The 17,761-nt window shown below is 43.7% G+C and overlaps 1 protein-coding gene and 1 non-coding gene across 5 annotated transcripts in view; both read right to left on the minus strand.

Moving 5' to 3' along the window:
- Positions 1-17,761, minus strand: part of LOC105072677 (dTDP-D-glucose 4,6-dehydratase) — an 89,270-nt gene that overhangs the window by 43,331 nt on the left and 28,178 nt on the right. The gene's annotated exons all lie outside the window — the stretch shown is intronic.
- On the minus strand, positions 11,704-11,776 carry TRNAF-GAA (transfer RNA phenylalanine (anticodon GAA)). Its single transcript has one exon. It is a non-coding gene; the product is annotated as a tRNA-Phe (tRNA).

Genomic DNA, 17,761 nt, shown 5'->3' on the forward strand with positions numbered 1-17,761 from the left:
ATCTCCTTTTCTGTCCTCTTCTAACTTACCATCACACTTCCTCATTCTCTGAAGACCTTGACCATTGGACCACCGCCATTTCTGCCATCATCCAATGTGACTTCAAGGTCTATGTGAACACCCATCTGGGATCTGGACTCTCATCTCCTTGAGCTCATCTCCAATAAATTCCTCCTCTCCTCCAGCTTAGACATCATCCTCACAGTCCTGTTCTTGACTTTAACATCACCTGAAACTGTGTGGCTTCCAAAGATGACAACTCTGTGTAATTTTGGAGGTAGAGTAGTGAAAACATGCAACTACCCACAGCCTCCTATCCTCCCTGCTTCCTTGCTCAAGCACTCAGTAGCAGACTGAATCATGGTCCCTGAAGATAACAGGTTCTAAGCCCTGGAACCTGTAAATGTCACCTTATTTATGTTTGTTTCCTTTATTTCTCACCTGATGTTACATTAGTCTTATGGGACTGCCAGACCTTTGGATCACTGGATTTCTCCCTGCCCTCTCCACTTTCCTTTTTGTCTTCTCTTCCCTCCCTATCCATCCTAAATTCCACTTTCCACCAGTATAATATTGCAAATACTCACGATTCCCTTGTCCTTCTCTCTTTGCATAGCCAGCTGACTTACTCTCCACCTAGATTCACCCAACCATTGGCCAGTCCTGTGCCAGCACCGGAGCAACTAAGTGTTATTGCAGAAAAATCATTCATCCATGCAGATGGACGGATGCCACCAAAAATTGTTGGTGTGAGTCTCAAAGGGGCCTTCCACCCTATTTGCCCTCAGTCATGTGCCAGAGCATACAAATCCAACTGCCAGCTCAACCTGGAGGACACGCAGGCACTTTAAACCCAACGCATCCAAAACTGATCTCAGGATCTCACTCTTCAAACCTGCTCCTCAGGGTTCTGCAGTTCAGGAGCCGGTGCTAATACTGTCCAGTCACTCATACTGGAAACCTGACGCTCAACCTCAGCACTTCTCCCCTCCTGTGTCCTTGGTCAATTCATCACCAAATCCTGCAGATTTTAATTTTTTCAAGGCTTTTCTAAACTATTCTTTTTCCCCTACTTTCCACCAGTGCCACGTTCAACTCACCGTGATTGGTTGCCTGAACTGGGGCCGTAGCCTCTGCACAGACTGCCCACATCCACTCCTGCTCTCTTCCAGCTGGTTCACTTCTCGTGACCAGAGTTCATGTTTAAAACACAACTTTGACCATCTTTCATCTGCGCTTCAAACAGTATCTGGGTAGATTTCTGTTCCTCGTAGGATAAAGTCCCGAATCCTTAGCAGGGACTCCAGGCCCCCTCCCGCCATGATCTGCCCTCTTCCCCTCCCTGCGGTTTCATCCCGCCTCCTGCTTCTCCCTCATCTCTAAGCTTCAATCTTGCTGGTCTGATTTCAGTTCCTAGAATGCACCAAAGTCTTTCCAGCTTCATAGTCTTTGCCCATACTCTTCCAACTGGATGGAAAGTCCTTTCTCCTTTGCCCCACTGTCACTCCCCCACCCCCAACCTGGCTATTTCTTGGCCCTAGTAGCTGCTTATTTAATTTGGATGGAAGGAAAAAACCAGAAGGTTGGGGATATACAAAATGAGCACAGCCTGGTTTTGCACCTGAGTTTGCATCTAGACGCTTGCTCAGTCTCATCTAACCTAGTCCCATCTCAGAGGGAAAAAATTATTTTACATCAAGAAGCATATTGAAGTGGGGGAGGGTACTGCTCAGTGACAAAGTGCACACCTAGCATGCAGGAGATCCTGGGTGCAATCCCCAGTATTTCCACTAAAAATAAACAAATAAACCTAATACCTCCTCCCACAAAAAAAAAAAAAAGAAAAAATGGTTAAAAAAAAAAAAGAAGCATATTGAGACACATGGCTAAGACATTTAAGATGGAAAGAGTTGTCTGAATCATGGCCACTGTGATCTACTGTGTGGGTTGTGCCCTGCCCAAGGGCAGAGTCAGGAGGTGGCAGGAGCTAAAATCCATCCACACTTGACTTTCCAAGCTACGTGTCTGTGGGGACTGCTTTAGATGAAGATGTGCCTTTTTTTTCTAACTTGCACAATGTAGGGTAGGGGCTTATGGTTTCCTTGATTCACATCCCCAAAATGTAGGCTCTGGTGATATAAGCGGTGCCCAGAGAAATGGAATAGCCTGGAAGTCAACCAGGTAGTAGAGGGACCAAGGGCAATACGATGCTTGTGGCAGATCCATTAACCAGCCACCGAGCAGCTCAACCAGCTAAGCAGGAGGGAGAACAGAAGAGCTAAATTCGTTTTGAGCTCTGAGATGGCAATTAAGGACATCTAAGAGAATCTGAGAGTGGTTCCTATCTGACTTTAAGATGTCTCTCCGAAGTCAAGAAGGGTCAGATGGAGCCTCCAAACATACATCTCACTGCTTAATATTCCCAGTCATCTCAGCGTTAACCCCTTGGCAGCTTTCAGATACCGCACCACTTGCTGCAAAATTAAAATTAGAATCAATACAGTGAATACTCAGTACGTAAAACAATTTAAGGCTCTATTCCAGCCTGAAGTTTCATTTAAACTGTCAGAATAAAAAGAAAAGACAATCCTTTGTTCTCTCCATTTCACAATCCTGCAAAAGGCCTCTTAGCCAAAGTAGCTCCTCTAATCTTTAAGTTTTAATTAGCTGCCCACAATTCATAAAAATATCAGGAATTAAAACGCTGATACCTAATTCTCCTGAGAAATGGCACACAATTAACCTCTTTCTTCTAGTCAAAGACGGAAATTGAGAAAGGGTAATGACAAAATTAATCTATTCTGGTGGCAAGATGCGCCGCCGTGCCGGGAAACAGCCACCCGCCCTAAGCCAACGGGCGAAGCGACCTGGAGCGCGCGGGGGGACTGCAGATTCCTCGTGGATAGTCTTTCATGCCCACGACAAGTTAGATCACAAAACCACTCTGGGTTCCCAAGTCTTACCAGAATGTTCAACGATTCCCCCAATTAATCCCCCTAGCCCACCTTTTTTCCCTCTCTATAAACAGATCCATACATAGGCTTTTGCTAATATCTGGAGCACTGGCTTTCTAACAAGGCAGATGAAAAGGCTGAGAAACACACACCTTCTTGGCATGATCTTGAGATCAAACACACGCCCGGCAGCAAAGTCAAATGGAGTTGCTGGTTCTAAGTTTATGCCTTTCTAGAATAATTATTTCCCCCAAAAGGTAGACACCGCCTTTTTTTTTTTCCCTGATGGCAAATTACACGGTAAATATTTAAATAGGGTAGCCACATGTATCTAAACCTAGTGGAAAGCTCACAGAGACAAAATAGAGTCCCAAACCTTTCAACATATGCTCTCAATGAAGACGGGAGGAGGTGACGGGGAGGACGGAGGCTGCAGAGCCCATCTGCCTGATTTCAAACCCCAGCATGGGGACTCACTAGCTGTGTCATCTTGGGCAAGTTGCTTAATCTCTCTGAGCTTTTGCTACATATCTCTAAACTGGAGACGGAAACTTATAGCATGAGGATGAAACAGAGAACCTGGCACTTCACACAAGCACTCATTAAAGTTAGCTGCTACTGTTGTCAAGAGAGGAACCCAAAGACTTCCCATGAGTACCAAGAGAGAAAGGTACTGTTTCACATTCTCAAAGCTTGGGTAATTCCAACTGCTGACGTTTGGTTTTAAGGTAACAGCTTTATTGAGATACAACTCGCATACTATGCAATGAACCCATTTAAAGTGCCCACTTCCATGGCTTTTTAGCATGTTCACAGAGCTGTGCATCCATCACCACAATCAACTTGGTCACTGGCAAAGCGAGAGTTCAAAGCCAGGCTGCAGCCTGGCACCAGAATCTATGCTCTGAACCACAGAATCTGACTGCATCTTGCCAGCAGAATTTAATAGCATCAGTGTGGGGTTTTGAATATGGCCCATCATTCCAGGTGTCGGTAATCCTTGCCATCCGTGGGTCTATCCCCATGTTCTGAATGTGAGATGATGGTGCACTTCCATTCCATTCCCAGTGGGTTATTTTATGCCACAATACTAGGAGAACTGGGAGCCACCAGCAACTCCCTGATGCAAAACACAGCAACACTCACTACTCTGAGGGCACGAATGTATCCATGTCAGGGCCCCTCAGAGAAGCCTGGTTCTCTGAACCCCTCAGAACCCCTCAGAGACCAGAGTTCCCAGTGTAGTGCCCAGTGATCTGAGATTTTTTTGTGTGAAAATAGGTGAAACACTCCCAGGTAGGTAGGCGAGATTCTTTCTGATTGCTGAGGGCTTCAATAAATAGTTGGGGCAAAAGCAAGAAAACTTTGAGTTATCACCAATACTGTGGCCCATCTGTGCCCTCGGGTTGGTAGCACATGGTGAATTGCAAATAAGCTCTAATAATACATTGGTACTTTTAAACGGCATAGCCCAGCTTAGGTTGCCCTCTTCGGTGGAAAATACCTTCAGCCACTCCACAGAGGCCCTATGGAAAACTGAAGTCAATTCAGTTTCTCAACAGAAATATAAAAGAAGTGTTAGCAAGAAACAGTCTAACCCTCAATGCCAGGAAAGGTTAGGCTGTGTTTCCAAAATGGTGTCAAGAACTAGTTCAGAAGCCAGTAAGTGACACAAAATCCTTCTACAGCTAGAGACAGTGAGCCCTTTATTTAAGGCCCAGTGGACCAAATTACGTGGCCAGAAATGCGGCAGCTACCCAGGGCCGGTAGCAGATATAGTCTAGGATTCAGGGCTGACAGGTCCAACCCTCCAGGATGCCAAGTACCAAAAGGCCTGGGCCAGGTGATTTCACGTGGACATTGGACAGAAAAATGTTCTGGGAGCTGCCAGGGCCTGTAATGTCCAGCAGCTGCTCTTCAAAGGGGACCTCCCCAGCCCCAAGCACACCTGCTCAAGGCCAACACCTGCACAGCCGCATAACCAGCAAGAATGAGTAAACTGATAATTGGTGGATTGAGTAAAATGTTTCCATCTTAAGGCATGTTCCTATTTGTGTTGGACTGTTTGTTTTCTTTATATCTCTCTGAACACAAAACCTTTATTTAGCCCGTAATCTCTCAGTTACATCTGGAAGGTTTTCTAAAACCTGTTTATCTAGAAAGCTATATAAATCTTCCATTTAAAAATAGCAGTCAATTTAAAAATAGCTTCCATTTAAAAATAGCTCAATATCACTAATTATCAGAGAAATGCAAATTAAAACTACAATGAGGTATCACCTCACACCAGTCAGAACAGCCATCATTCAAAAGTCCACAAATGACAAATGCTGGAGAGGCTGTGGAGAAAAGGGAACCCTCCTACACTGCTGGTGGGAATGCAGTTTGGTGCAGCCACTGTGGAAAACAGTATGGAGATTCCTCCAAAGACCAGGAATAGACTTACCATATGACCCAGGAATCCCACTCCTGGGCATATATCCAGAAGGAACCCTACTTCAGGATGACACCTGCACCCCAATGTTCATAGCAGCATTATTTACAATAGCCAAGACATGGAAACAGCCTAAATGTCCATCAACAGATGACTGGATAAAGATGATGTGGTATATTTATACAGTGGAATACTACTCAGCCATAAAAACAACAACATAACGCCATTTGCAGCAACATGGATGCTCCTGGAGAATGTCATTCTAAGTGAAGTAAGCCAGAAAGAGAAAGAAAAATACCATATGAGATCGCTGATATGTGGAATCTAAAAAAAAAAAACAAACAAAAACAAAGCGTAAATACAGGACAGAAATAGACTCACAGACAGAGAATACAGACTTGTGGTTACCAGGGGGGTGGAGGGTGGGAAGGGATAGACTGGGATTTCAAAATTGTAGAATAGATAAACAAGATTACACTGTATAGCACAGGGAAATATACACAAAATGTTATGATAACTCACAGAGAAAAAAATGTGACAATGAGTGTGTATATGTCCATGAATGACTGAAAAATTGTGCTGAACACTGGAATTTGACACAACATTGTAAAATGATTATAAATCAATAAAAAATGTTAAAAAAATAGCAGTCGGAACATCTTAAGGAACTTGAAAGATGCAGAGAATGTTACTGTTGTTGTTAAGACATTTATTGAATGTCAACCATGTGATGTATGACTATGATCCTCCCTCGTGGGTTTGTGACCTGCATTAACGCGGGTTAGTGCCCTGGTGAATCTTGGTCCCCGAAATACCTCAACTTGTCCCTGTTAGACTAAGACAAGCTCGTGCTCTTTCTGGGGCACTAACGCAGAGGTCATGCCTCCTGCTCTCCTATGCTGGAGAAGGTTTAGAGCCTTTTTCTCTTCCTTCATTTTTCAATTTTGCTAGTGAGACATTTTTGAAAATATATCAAAAAAAAAAAAAAAGAGAGAGAAGAAAACACCAAAAATCACCCATAATTTAAAATTAACCATAAAACCTTTTTAGTCCATCTGAAAGAGTTGCTGATTGTGAAATCAACAGATGTTAAGAAGCACTTCTTGAGAACCTAAAACATTTCTGGCACAGGACTGGATGGCATAAAGCACAGAAAAGGGAGTAGGAATCTCATTCTAGACCCTCAGAAGAGTCCATTCTCTTGCTAGGGCCAGGGGCCATGATGTGGTAGGGAGCCAGCACTGGGAGGATGAAAAGGAGGGAGATGTACCGTTATCCATTGGATAAATATGCACTGAGCACTTACTGTGTGCTCTCTGCTATGTACCTGGATAGAGATCTTAAGGAGATAATAGCAGCCAGTCAGGAAACATCATCCAGATGGATATATGGTTACGGTGTGGGAAGTACAGAGCAAAAACTACATCTAAGCTTTCCTGGGAAACCAGGAGGGGCTGATGCTTAAACTGATTCCTGAAGGAAGAGAGTGGAGCAGGAAGCTGTAGGGGCTACCTGAGTGGTTGCCTGGAGCCACAGGCTGAGCTCGCTTGCCCTTTCTTTCTTTCTTTCTTTCTTTCTTTCTTTCTTTCTTTCTTTCTCTTTCTTTCTTTCTCTCTAATTGAAGTATAGTCAGTTTACAATGATGCATCAATTTCTGATGTACAGTGTGATGTTTCAGTCATCATACACATACACATATTCCTTTTCATTATATATTGAAACGTATTTCAAGATATTGAACATAGCTCCCTGTGCTATACAGTAGAAACTTGTCGTTTTATTTATCTATTGTATATATAGTAATTAGTATCTGCAAATCTGGAACTCCCAAGTTATCCCTTCCCACCCCCTTTCCCCTCTGGTAACCATAAGTTTGTTTTCTATGTCTGTGAGCCTGTTTCTGTTTTGTAAACAAGTTCGTTTCTGTCTTTTTTTTTTTTTTTAAGATTCCAGATATAAATGATATCGCATAGTATTTTTCTTTCTCTTTCTGGCTTACTTCACTTAGAATGATGATCTCCAGGTCCATCCATGTTGCTGCAAATGGTATTATTTTATTTTTTATGGCTGAGTAAGATTCTATTGTACTTTTCATGGATCATCTTATTTAACTCTCACAAGAACCCTATAACATAAGTATTTTTTTCCTCTATTTTACAGAAAGGGAAGCTGAAGCTGAGAAGTGTTCTGTAACTTACGAACATTACACAGCCAATAGGTGGAGTCAGAGCCCGGGCCCAGGCAGCCTGCTTCCCGGGGCTGTGCTCTGGGCCACTCTCCATGCCACATGGGTGCACAGAGCAGTGGCACCCACCGTGGTCTCAGCCTTCTCCTCCACCTCCTGCTGAGTATCTGTTATATAGAACCCTGTGCCCTGATCAAACTGTCCTGCTTCGTTCTCTCTTCCAAACATTACACTCCAAAAGCTAAGGACTGCAAACAATCTTCCAAGATTTCCAGTTAGATGAGTGAGCTATGCGTAAACATAGTCCATTCTGATATCACCTATTAAGGAGGGTGGTGTGGGATCTGTATATTCCTGGAATTGGCAGCGAATCCAAACAGTCATATTTCTGACCAACATCAGATTTCAACATCAGATAAATCAGAGATGGGACAAATAATATAACATGAAACTAAACAACTGTCAACCACTATACATTTAAATGAGTAGAAATATGACCCAAGACTAATAAAACAGGCATTAATGCATGTACATACTGATTACACAAAAGGCCCCAGTGAATAATTAAGTGCTCATATAGTTTTATTGTATATAACAATTATAAAAGCATCATTATATCCTAGTTCTGACCTAAAATGAATATAGTATCCAAAATAATTAAGAGGTAAACAGTCATTGAGCAATATGCTTGCACGTCACCTTAGAAATTTGTCAGAGGAGCAAGATGTCCTAGGTTTCTTTCCAAAATCTCACCAAAAAAACGTGAGAAGATGCCTTCCCCCTCCCACCCGGGATAAATGGCTTGAAGCTAGAGGAGATATTCCCGTTTCTGCTGACAAGAGAGAGCTGGGCTGAACATTAACTCTTATAAATGTTTGACGTTGATAGTGTTCTTTCCATTGAAAGCATTTCTTTTCTCAAGTAAGGATTGCTCTGGAGTCGGGGCGGGGGTGGGGGGTTGGGGGGGTGGAGTGGGCTCCTAGGAAACAACGCACGTTCAGTCTTTCTCAGCCTTCACTCCCCAAAGTGACAGCATTGGATGTCTATCAGAGCATGTCACATGTCAGTGAAAGACAATACAATGATCAGATTACATCTTTAGATTTTATTTCTTAAGGTAAAAAATTTATGTGTATATATGTAATTATTTTTAAGTAAAATATATATTTAATTTTTTAAAGTGCTGCCTACCTTCTTCCTAATCATTCCTCCCTCCCACAAAGTCAGCAAAAACCTTTAGGAACACACATCCAGTGGAGGTCTGCCCAAACTATCCCCTTCATCTTCCCCTTGTTAAAAAAGAGATGTCAGGCCCACAATGGAGTTACTTGTGCTAAGCCCAATGTCACCTAACCGAGACTTGACACCTGACCTAACTGCGGTTTTGGCCTTTCCTACAAATGGACTCTTCCAATCAGTCCGAAGTTACCTGGTCAGCAGTGGTGAGGTGCTGGGACCCAGAATAGGGCCACCCCAAAACATGCCTCAATGGCATATTGATTATTTTGAACTGAAGTTACTTAAGACATGGCCAGTGCAAGAGGAACTCTGACCATCCTTTCTATCTCCCTGAAAGCTGGGGAAAATCTCCCGTGTGAAAGGTGCACACCCTGCATCTGGAGGTAGCAGGACACACCTATCATCAGATAGGAAATTCGACCAAGAAGCCTTTATAAACAAAGCTTGTTACTTCTTTAATTTAAGACCCGAAACCCGAACTCTGTTTAGATTCATCCCTAATTAAGTACCCAAAGCCTCAGTTTCTTTGTCCTCACAAATTCATTGTTTCTTTGTCTAAAAAGTATAAAAGCTGTCCGCTTTGTCCACTTCTCAGGCCCCTCCACAAGCATGTATTAAAACGTGTTTTTCTTTTTCTACTATGAATCTGTCTTGTGCCAATTTTATTATTAGTCCAGCCACAAGATCACATGAGTAGAGGGGGATATTTCTTCCCCTTCAACAGAGGGAGTCCGACTGATGGACCACTGCTGCCCCGCAAAGGAAGACGGCCTCCCTGGAAACAAGCAGTTCCGTGCTGGAACACCTTCCTGGTCCTGCCTTCTCTGGCCTCTGAGTCTTTCCGGCAGCTCCTCAGGAAGCCCCTTCGTATTTCCCAGTTGGGTTGCTGCCCGATTACAGAATCGTTGAATAAAGTCAGTAAGATCTTTAAAATTTACGCAGTTAAAATTTGTTTTTTAATACCTCTTCAGAGTTCTAACCAGGTGTGTACCTCTAGCCTCCCCCCACACCAAATTCTCTATTCCTGTAGCAAAAACACAGCCTTCTTACGTCTGCCACTGAGTAATCAGGCCTGAAAGGAACAGTCACACTCACTTCCAGCACCCACACCATTCCCCTCCCATTTAAACACGTGGATGGCTGGTTGCACTCCAGTTTGGTCTTTCCCTAGCGGAGAAATCTTCCTCCGCGGGCTCAGTCAAGACCTACGTCCCCATGGAGCCTTTTCTGATTAACCAGCAGAGGCTTTTAGTTCCTTCCTACAACAATCCTCATTTTTATGCACACAAATATTCCGAAAACTATTCACTTTTAGTAACATTTAGGAAAGGGCAGAAGTTAGGTGCCTGACATATATTATGTTTAATCCTTGCACTCCCACAAGGACCCTTGTGTGTAAAATGAAGATAACAATAGGTAACTCCATAGGGTAGTTATAAAGATCAAGCAATGCCTGGCACAGAGAGGGAGGCACATAATTGATGCTGAAATGATGACTGAATTAATATCGTGAATGTACAGGACTTTATAACTGTGAGTTGCCTTCCCTTTCACACACACACACACACACACACACACACACACACACACACACACACACAAACCCAAAACAAAACAAAACCCAGAATATATGCAAGACTTAATGTATAAATGTCACAAGTGACTGTCTTTTATCTGCTGACCAGCAACTCATCACCCCACTAAACTTCATCTTCCCTTTGCTAGTGGCTTCAATGGATTGCAATTTCTTCCTCTTTTAATTCAAATCTACGACCTTGCAATTTCTACCTCTTCTTCAGCTCCCAGGAGCCGCACGATATATAACTAGGACCCTGGGTTCTGTTCTCTTTACTCCGTGGCTCCTAGATTAGCCTTGGGGGCGGGATGGGTCACAGATAACTAGGAGAGACCATGCCCCTACATATCCCACCACCAATACACACACTCATCAGGAAAGCTAAAATTCTCAGGAAATTTAATTCTGAGCACGTGTCAAAATTTTATTTCGCAGAACAAAAAGACAGCAAAAGGAAAAAGCTTGTTCGCAAAAACAGTCTAAGGAAATAGTTCTTTTAGAAATACAAAGGAATGTCTAGATAAGTGGCTCTCAAACTTTAGCTGCTTCAGAATCCCCTGGAAGGCTTGTTAAAAACACCTAGGGCTGGGCCCACCCGAGAGATTCTCCTTCAGCAGGTCTGAGGAGGCGCCGAGAATCTGCATTTCTAACTATTCCCTGGGGAAGCCAAGGCTGCTGGTCCCGGGACCATGCTTTGTGAACCACTGATCTAGACTCTAAATAAGGTTGTTTAGATGCAAGACTGATTAATCTTACAGGACGGTAAAGCTGACACGCCTTTACTCACTGGGCAATCACCGTGGCTGTGCCGCCCCAGAGTGCCTCGGGCGCTCCTGACGGTACCTAGCGCCCGGTTCCCTTCCTGGGCAAGGCCAGATCGGACTATCTGATTAAAAAGCTGGGGTTTGCTTTTCAAACTGGGATGCTCTGGGAATGAAACTTGGGAGGAAGTTGTCTTTCTCGCCCCGCCCCGCACAGATCGACTCCCTTCCCAAAGCGACCTGCGCGGCCCCTCTCGCCCTCCGAAGGCGCGCCGGGGAGCTGGGACCAACGCTGGGCCGGGTCTGGGCGCAGCGGGGCTTCTCCCCGTGCTCCGCACTGCGCAAGCGCAGCAGCGCCTCCGACGCCAGGCCCGGGGGCGCCCGGAAGCGGCTGTGCCGAGCGGCCTCCTTCCTAGGGGCGCCTGAGAACAGCTTTCTCCACTTCTCACTCGCCCCTCAAGTCCCAGTTTTTACCTAGGCTGGGGTTAGTGAGCCAGGCGCAGGGGAATCCTACGAAATTCCAATCCCTCCGAATTAAAAAGAAAAAAACGCTGTGCCGAAACCCGGGATCGAACCAGGGACCTTTAGATCTTCAGTCTAACGCTCTCCCAACTGAGCTATTTCGGCGCCCTTTTCGTTTCCTTAATTGTAAACTATCACTGAACTCGTCCCTTCCGCCCCTTCTCTCTCTCTTCCCCAACAATCACAGTTTTTTTCTTTGTCGTATTAAATGGTTATATAGATCAGAATTCTTCTGCCTTTTTACAAGCCACGATTAAGTGCACTGTATACATTACTTACTTCTCCCCCCAAATAATCCGAACCTCTAGTTTAATCATCAACAACAGGCATAGTGAACGAGCCGGTGTCCCAGCTGCGGGATTCGGGGTGGTGGGTTTGGCGTGGGCGCCGGCAGCGGGGTCAAAAGCAGCGTCGCGGCGGGGCGGGGCCTGCACCCCCCAATTGGGACCTCGCGGTCCCCACGCCTGTCCGGACGCGGGTTCCGTCGTCTCACGGCTGCTCCCCGCGAGCCCCCTGCCCAAAGTAGGCCGTTCCCGCTGCGACTGCATCTGTTGTCACGATTGGGATGGACAAGGAGTGGACAAGGGCGTGAAAGTAGGATTGCAGCCTCCTTGTGATCTTGGGCCTGGAAATGCTCCCTTAACCTACCACCGCTTTGCACGGAGCCAGCCAGGCACACCGTAAAAGCCTGGCGAGCTCCACCAGAACCATCATCCAACGTCAATACTACTTCCTACACTAGCTGACAAGTGCTTCTGAAGCGCCCGCTGAGCGCTAAGCACAGACACTCTGTAATGCCCCAACATCCTTTTTTTTTCTTCTCTCCCATTAAATTGTAATTCTCTGACGGCAGGGAGGATTATCTCACCGCCCCTTTTCTGTTTAAGTGGAAGTTTCACAGCCAGTCTTGAGGGATGGATGGATGCATGCATTCTACTATGAAAGAAAAAGAGGAAACATGAACATGGGAAGCTTTTGTAGTCTGTAAGGTGGAGAGTCTCTTTCTGAGCTCCTTTGTTGTGTCAAATCCAAACAGAAGAGTTTGAGATTTAAAAGAAGTCATTGGTTAAGAAGAGGAAAGCTTGGAGATGAACAGAGTTCTGTGTAGGCGTAGTGGGGCTTGGAGTGGAAGGAGGAGAAATTTGGAGCAGCTGTCTTGTGCGGGTCAAACAAAACGAAAGAGGTGAGGAAAGAGGGCTTTTAGCTTTCTTGTGTGTCATTAATGTAGCTAAGATAACAGAACTACAATCTAGTAGTGACCATTCTTTGACTAAATGTGTATTTTAGAATGTAAGTGCTGTGATGTATGGCTTGGATTAACTGGGTGGCCACACAGCCTAGTTTGCCCAGAACTGTCCTTGTTTCCATCTGTTGTCCCAGAATCCTGTCATAGTACATCCCTTTCACTCTTAAAAGTATCCCAGAATGAATGGAAAATGAATGATGTGACCACCTAACTTATAAATAACAGAAAAGAGCCACAGCGTGGGGCTACGTAATGAACTCTACGTTTCACCACTAAAAAGATTTTTAACATCAATTCAGCATTTGTCGTTGCTGTTTTACAAAGGCGTCTGAAATTTTCCAGGACGTAGTGTCACAGTTCCCATACTGTGCAGCAAAGCACCCTGGGACACGGCAGTGCATTCACAGGGGGCTGCAGAATATTTGAAGTTTTAAGGGAAACACAGTGATACTGGACATCAGTGGAACACTGCACAAACTGCTAGCTAGTTCATAGTTTCAGCAATAGATCGCCCTACACTTCTTTCAGTGACGTCATCTCTTTGCAGTTAGGTTTTCTGCAGTTTTGATAAAAAGCAAGTGCCCAGAAAAATAAATGGGTAACAGGAAATGAGAGTATCGATGTCTGATCTGCTTCTATGGTTGGAGAAATTGTGTAGTACTCACCAGGTACACACATCCCATTGGTACGTACATTATCGGTAAGATAGTTGTTTAAGAATGAAATAAAAATATAACTTTTCTTTTGATTTATGTGTATAATTTTTTCCAAACAGTTACAAAGTCGATGGACATAAATACTTAATAAGTTGTTTGGGCCTGAGTACTTCATAGAAGGAACTGTTTGGTATTTCTTTTGGCCTGGGGACATTGGAAAAATTTACTGAGGCACTAAGAGCGTTATGAACAGAGAATGTTTGGAAACCTCTAGCTTAGTGCTTTAGTGTCGATAGCAGGAATGAAAATTATTACTGAGTTTGGGAGAAAATGTGGCTTTGCTCAGCAAGATTGCAGAGCAAGAAGAACCATCAGAACTTCCACAGAGTCCAAGTGCCAAGGGCTAAAGTGAAAAATCTATGCACACACATCACAATAACAAGGAACAGATGATGATGAAATTGGCATTCAAATCAGTAAAAGGATGTTGAAGAAGGACTCCATGTTGAAAAGAAGCTTTGGCTATTGTCCTGTCTTCCAAATTAATCCAAGGATTCTGGCCAACTCGAGTCTAATTACCTATGAAAATCATGAAGACTAATTATGAGAACTAACCAGAAGATCTAAGAATAACAAAACTAAAGAGAATATGCTGTATATGGTTATACTATGTAATACATTTCTGAACAGCTGTCAATTGATCATCTGTCCTTAACTTTGCTCCTGAGACCCCACAGTCCAAAAAAGTAGCACTTACTTTATTTGCCTCTGGTGTTAATTTTTCTTAAAAGTATTAAAAAGATGGGAGTCTATCAAAAGAACAAAGGAGTCAGTTTGAAGGGGCTCTTACAGGCCAAATCTGGTACAATATGAACATCTAAATAAATAAAGAGAGTAATAGATTATTTACCCCTTGAATAAAATAAAAATCCATGAGTACAATAATGGGAGAAGAACGAGATTGAGGGTTTTGGCTTACAGGTGAGTAACTTGTATCAACTGATCAACGGTGGTGTCATTGGAAATCACCATTTTCTGAGCATTGTAGTAAAGACTGGGTTGGGTCAAGAATCAACAATGGACGCTAAGTCTGAGGGGAAAGTTATAAGAGGAGCAGGATCATTGCATGGCCTAACAGTATCTCTCCACAGATTGCTTAATAGTAACAAGGCGGGAAACAGAAACTATACAGTGGGGAAACTGGACAATGCCTGGATCTGGCCATCAAGGTTAACATTACCAGTGAAGGACACTGAGACATCATGCGCCTTGTAATATGATTCCTTCAAAAAGACACAACTTATCACTTATAAAGTGGTCCAGACAAGGATGTATAACCTGAATCTAATCATGAGGCAACCTTAAATAAATCCAAAAATAAAGGTATTCTAGTAAATGACTGGCCTGTATTCTTCAAAACTGTTCAGGTCATAAAAGCAAAGAAGAGCTGGAGACTGTTCCAGATGGAAGGAGGCTACAGAGACATGACAACTAAATGTGATGTGTGCTCCTGGACTGGTTTCTATTCGGGAGGGGAAAGGCTTTAAGGGATATCATTGGGACAGTTAGAGAAATTGGAACATGGACTATATATTACATACAAGTGTCATATCAGTGTTAAATTCCCTACAGTTGGCAACTGTAGTTAGGGGAGAAAATATCCTTGTCTTTAGGAAATACATACTGAGGTATTCAGGGATAAAGAGAGATCATATCTGCAATTTACTGTCAAATGGTTCAGAAAAATAAAATAATCAGGGGGAGGGTATAGCTCAATGGTGGAGCACATACTTATCATGCATGAGGTCCTGGGTTCAATCCTCAGTACCTCCATTAAAATAAATAAACAAACCTAATTACCTCCCCAACAAAACAACAACTAAAAAAAAAAAAAAACTTCTTAAAAATAATATAAAATAATCATATGTGTGCAAGTACACACAGAGAGAGAATATGAAAATATAAAGGAGGAAAAATATTAAAAATTGGGGAATCTGGGTAAAAAATATATGGGACTTCTCTGTACCATCTTATAACTTTTGTGAAAATTGGAAATTCAGAATTTGTTTAAAAATTTTTAAAACTTTTGATGCTCTTCTGTAGCCAATTTCAGTTAGAATCATAGTAATGCTAGATATGGAAGAGAACATGGGGTTAATTTAGCCTGATCCACAAATTTTATGTATCAGGAAACTGAGCCCCAGAGATGCTATAAGCAACTTGCTTAAGGATACTGTCTTAGTCGGCTTGGGCTGCCATAACAAAGACCCATAGACACTGAGGGGGTGCAGTGGGGCACTTGCACCACAGAAATTTCTTGTCTCACAGTTGGGAGGCTGGGAAGTCCAAGGTCAAGGTGCCAGCACATTGGGTTCCTTGTAAGCACGCTCTTCCTGGCTTGCAGATGGCTGTCATTTTGCTGTGTGCTCACATGGCCTTTCCTTGGCCCTTGTGCTTGGAGATCTTTCTCTTCCTCTGTCTGTCTCTCTTGCTCTTCCTTTTCTTATAATACAGCCACCAATCCTATTGGGTTAGGACCCTACCCTTATGACCTCCTTAATCTTAATTACTTCCTAAAAGCTCTCTCTCCAAATAGTCACAGTGGGATCTGGGGCTTCAACATGAACTAGGGGAGGAACGCAATTCAGTCCACATCAATCACACAGCTAATCTGGTGCTGAACTGATGACTGACTCATATATGTATCCTGTAGCTTGCACCAATATTCTGCTTTTTCTTGTAGATGCTTTTTTATGGGCATATCTGTGCCTTTTGAAGCTCTCTACGTACAGAAAAGCATATCTTTGCTTGACGGATAGAAAGTGATTTCTCCACAAAGTTGTATATTAAAGTGGTACTTTAGGGGAGAAGTATTAAAAAAGTTAATAGATTGCAAATATCATCAGGGTGCTGAATTGATCTAAAAGAAGTTAATTTATTTAAAGCCATTAAACCACAAGTCGATAAAGGCCTTATTGGTTTTTGTTTTTGTTGAATCACTGACATCAATATTAAGCCTCAGGCTACACTTACCAGGCCAGAAACAATTAAGTAAATTATAGTCGAGAACAACCTACAGAGCTTTTCCTATGTTCTAATCCAACCCTCCCACGTCCATCAGGCAAACACCTAACTAACCATGTGGGTTTTACATAATGCCCTAAAGGCCAGAAAACTTGGATTCCAGAGCCTGAGTTTCAGAGGCTTGGGCTCTCTTTAAATACTTGTCAGCTTAATTGCTTCTCTCCTTTTTGATGAACTGGGCCAGCCTCCCAGCTCCATCCCTGTCCCATCTCCCCGCCCCACCCCTGTCCAGCAATTAAAAGGTAAGGCCTGATTATTCACCCAAGAAATAAGGCAAAATAAACTTAATACAGGACTTTCCTAAATCCCTAGCTAATTCAAAAAAAAAAAAAAAAAAAAAAAAGCCAGGCACAAGAAATAAGTCTATTTGTTTGCCTCACCGAAGATGCACAAGATGGTGTTACATGACCAGAGACTCAGAAAAGGAGGCCAAGACACAGAAGCACCTGTGCTGTTTTTGGTCCTGATGCCCCTCCAGCCTCCCAGGTGCCTGGAACTCTGACTCTCCACTGCTTTCAGTCACATCTCTAGTCCTGTTTTTTGTATCCTTACACCTCTGACTCCATGTCCCACCACTGGCCAATTCCTGACTTGTACTCAGAAGCCTTGGCGATAAGTCAGCTCTTCTCCCCACCTCCTCCCTGTCTTCCTTGCACAGACAGGCTGGAGTTTCTCTCCAGGACGTCTGTGGGTGGGAGGGATGGCGTGAGAGGGAGAGCAGAGCTTTGCTGCTTCCTGTGCTCAGGACTCCATAGTGTGAGGCAGGAGCCTCCTTGGACCCAGTCTCTTCTGTCCTGCAGGTGGAGCTGTCAGGGCACGTTTCCAGGGCTCTCCTAAGTTAGAGGGACAGTCAGTAGGGCCCTGACCTCAGATTCTCCCACTCAACTATCCAGCCTATTCCCAACGTTAGCAATTGGAAAATTGACTACAACCAGTTTCCCTCAAACACATAAGACTGCATATGGTTCAGAAGGGGCTGCAGTCCCACCGCGTTAGTCTGTATGTTTTCCCATGGATAGTCCAGTGTCCATAGCTTCCCTGATGGGCAGGAAGGAACCCACCACACCACAGACAGAGGTGCCCTATTCACACTGTTAATCTGTT

The sequence above is a fragment of the Camelus bactrianus genome, chromosome 14 (genome assembly GCF_048773025.1).
Source record: "Camelus bactrianus isolate YW-2024 breed Bactrian camel chromosome 14, ASM4877302v1, whole genome shotgun sequence".
In the NCBI taxonomy this organism is placed as follows: Eukaryota; Metazoa; Chordata; class Mammalia; order Artiodactyla; family Camelidae; genus Camelus; species Camelus bactrianus.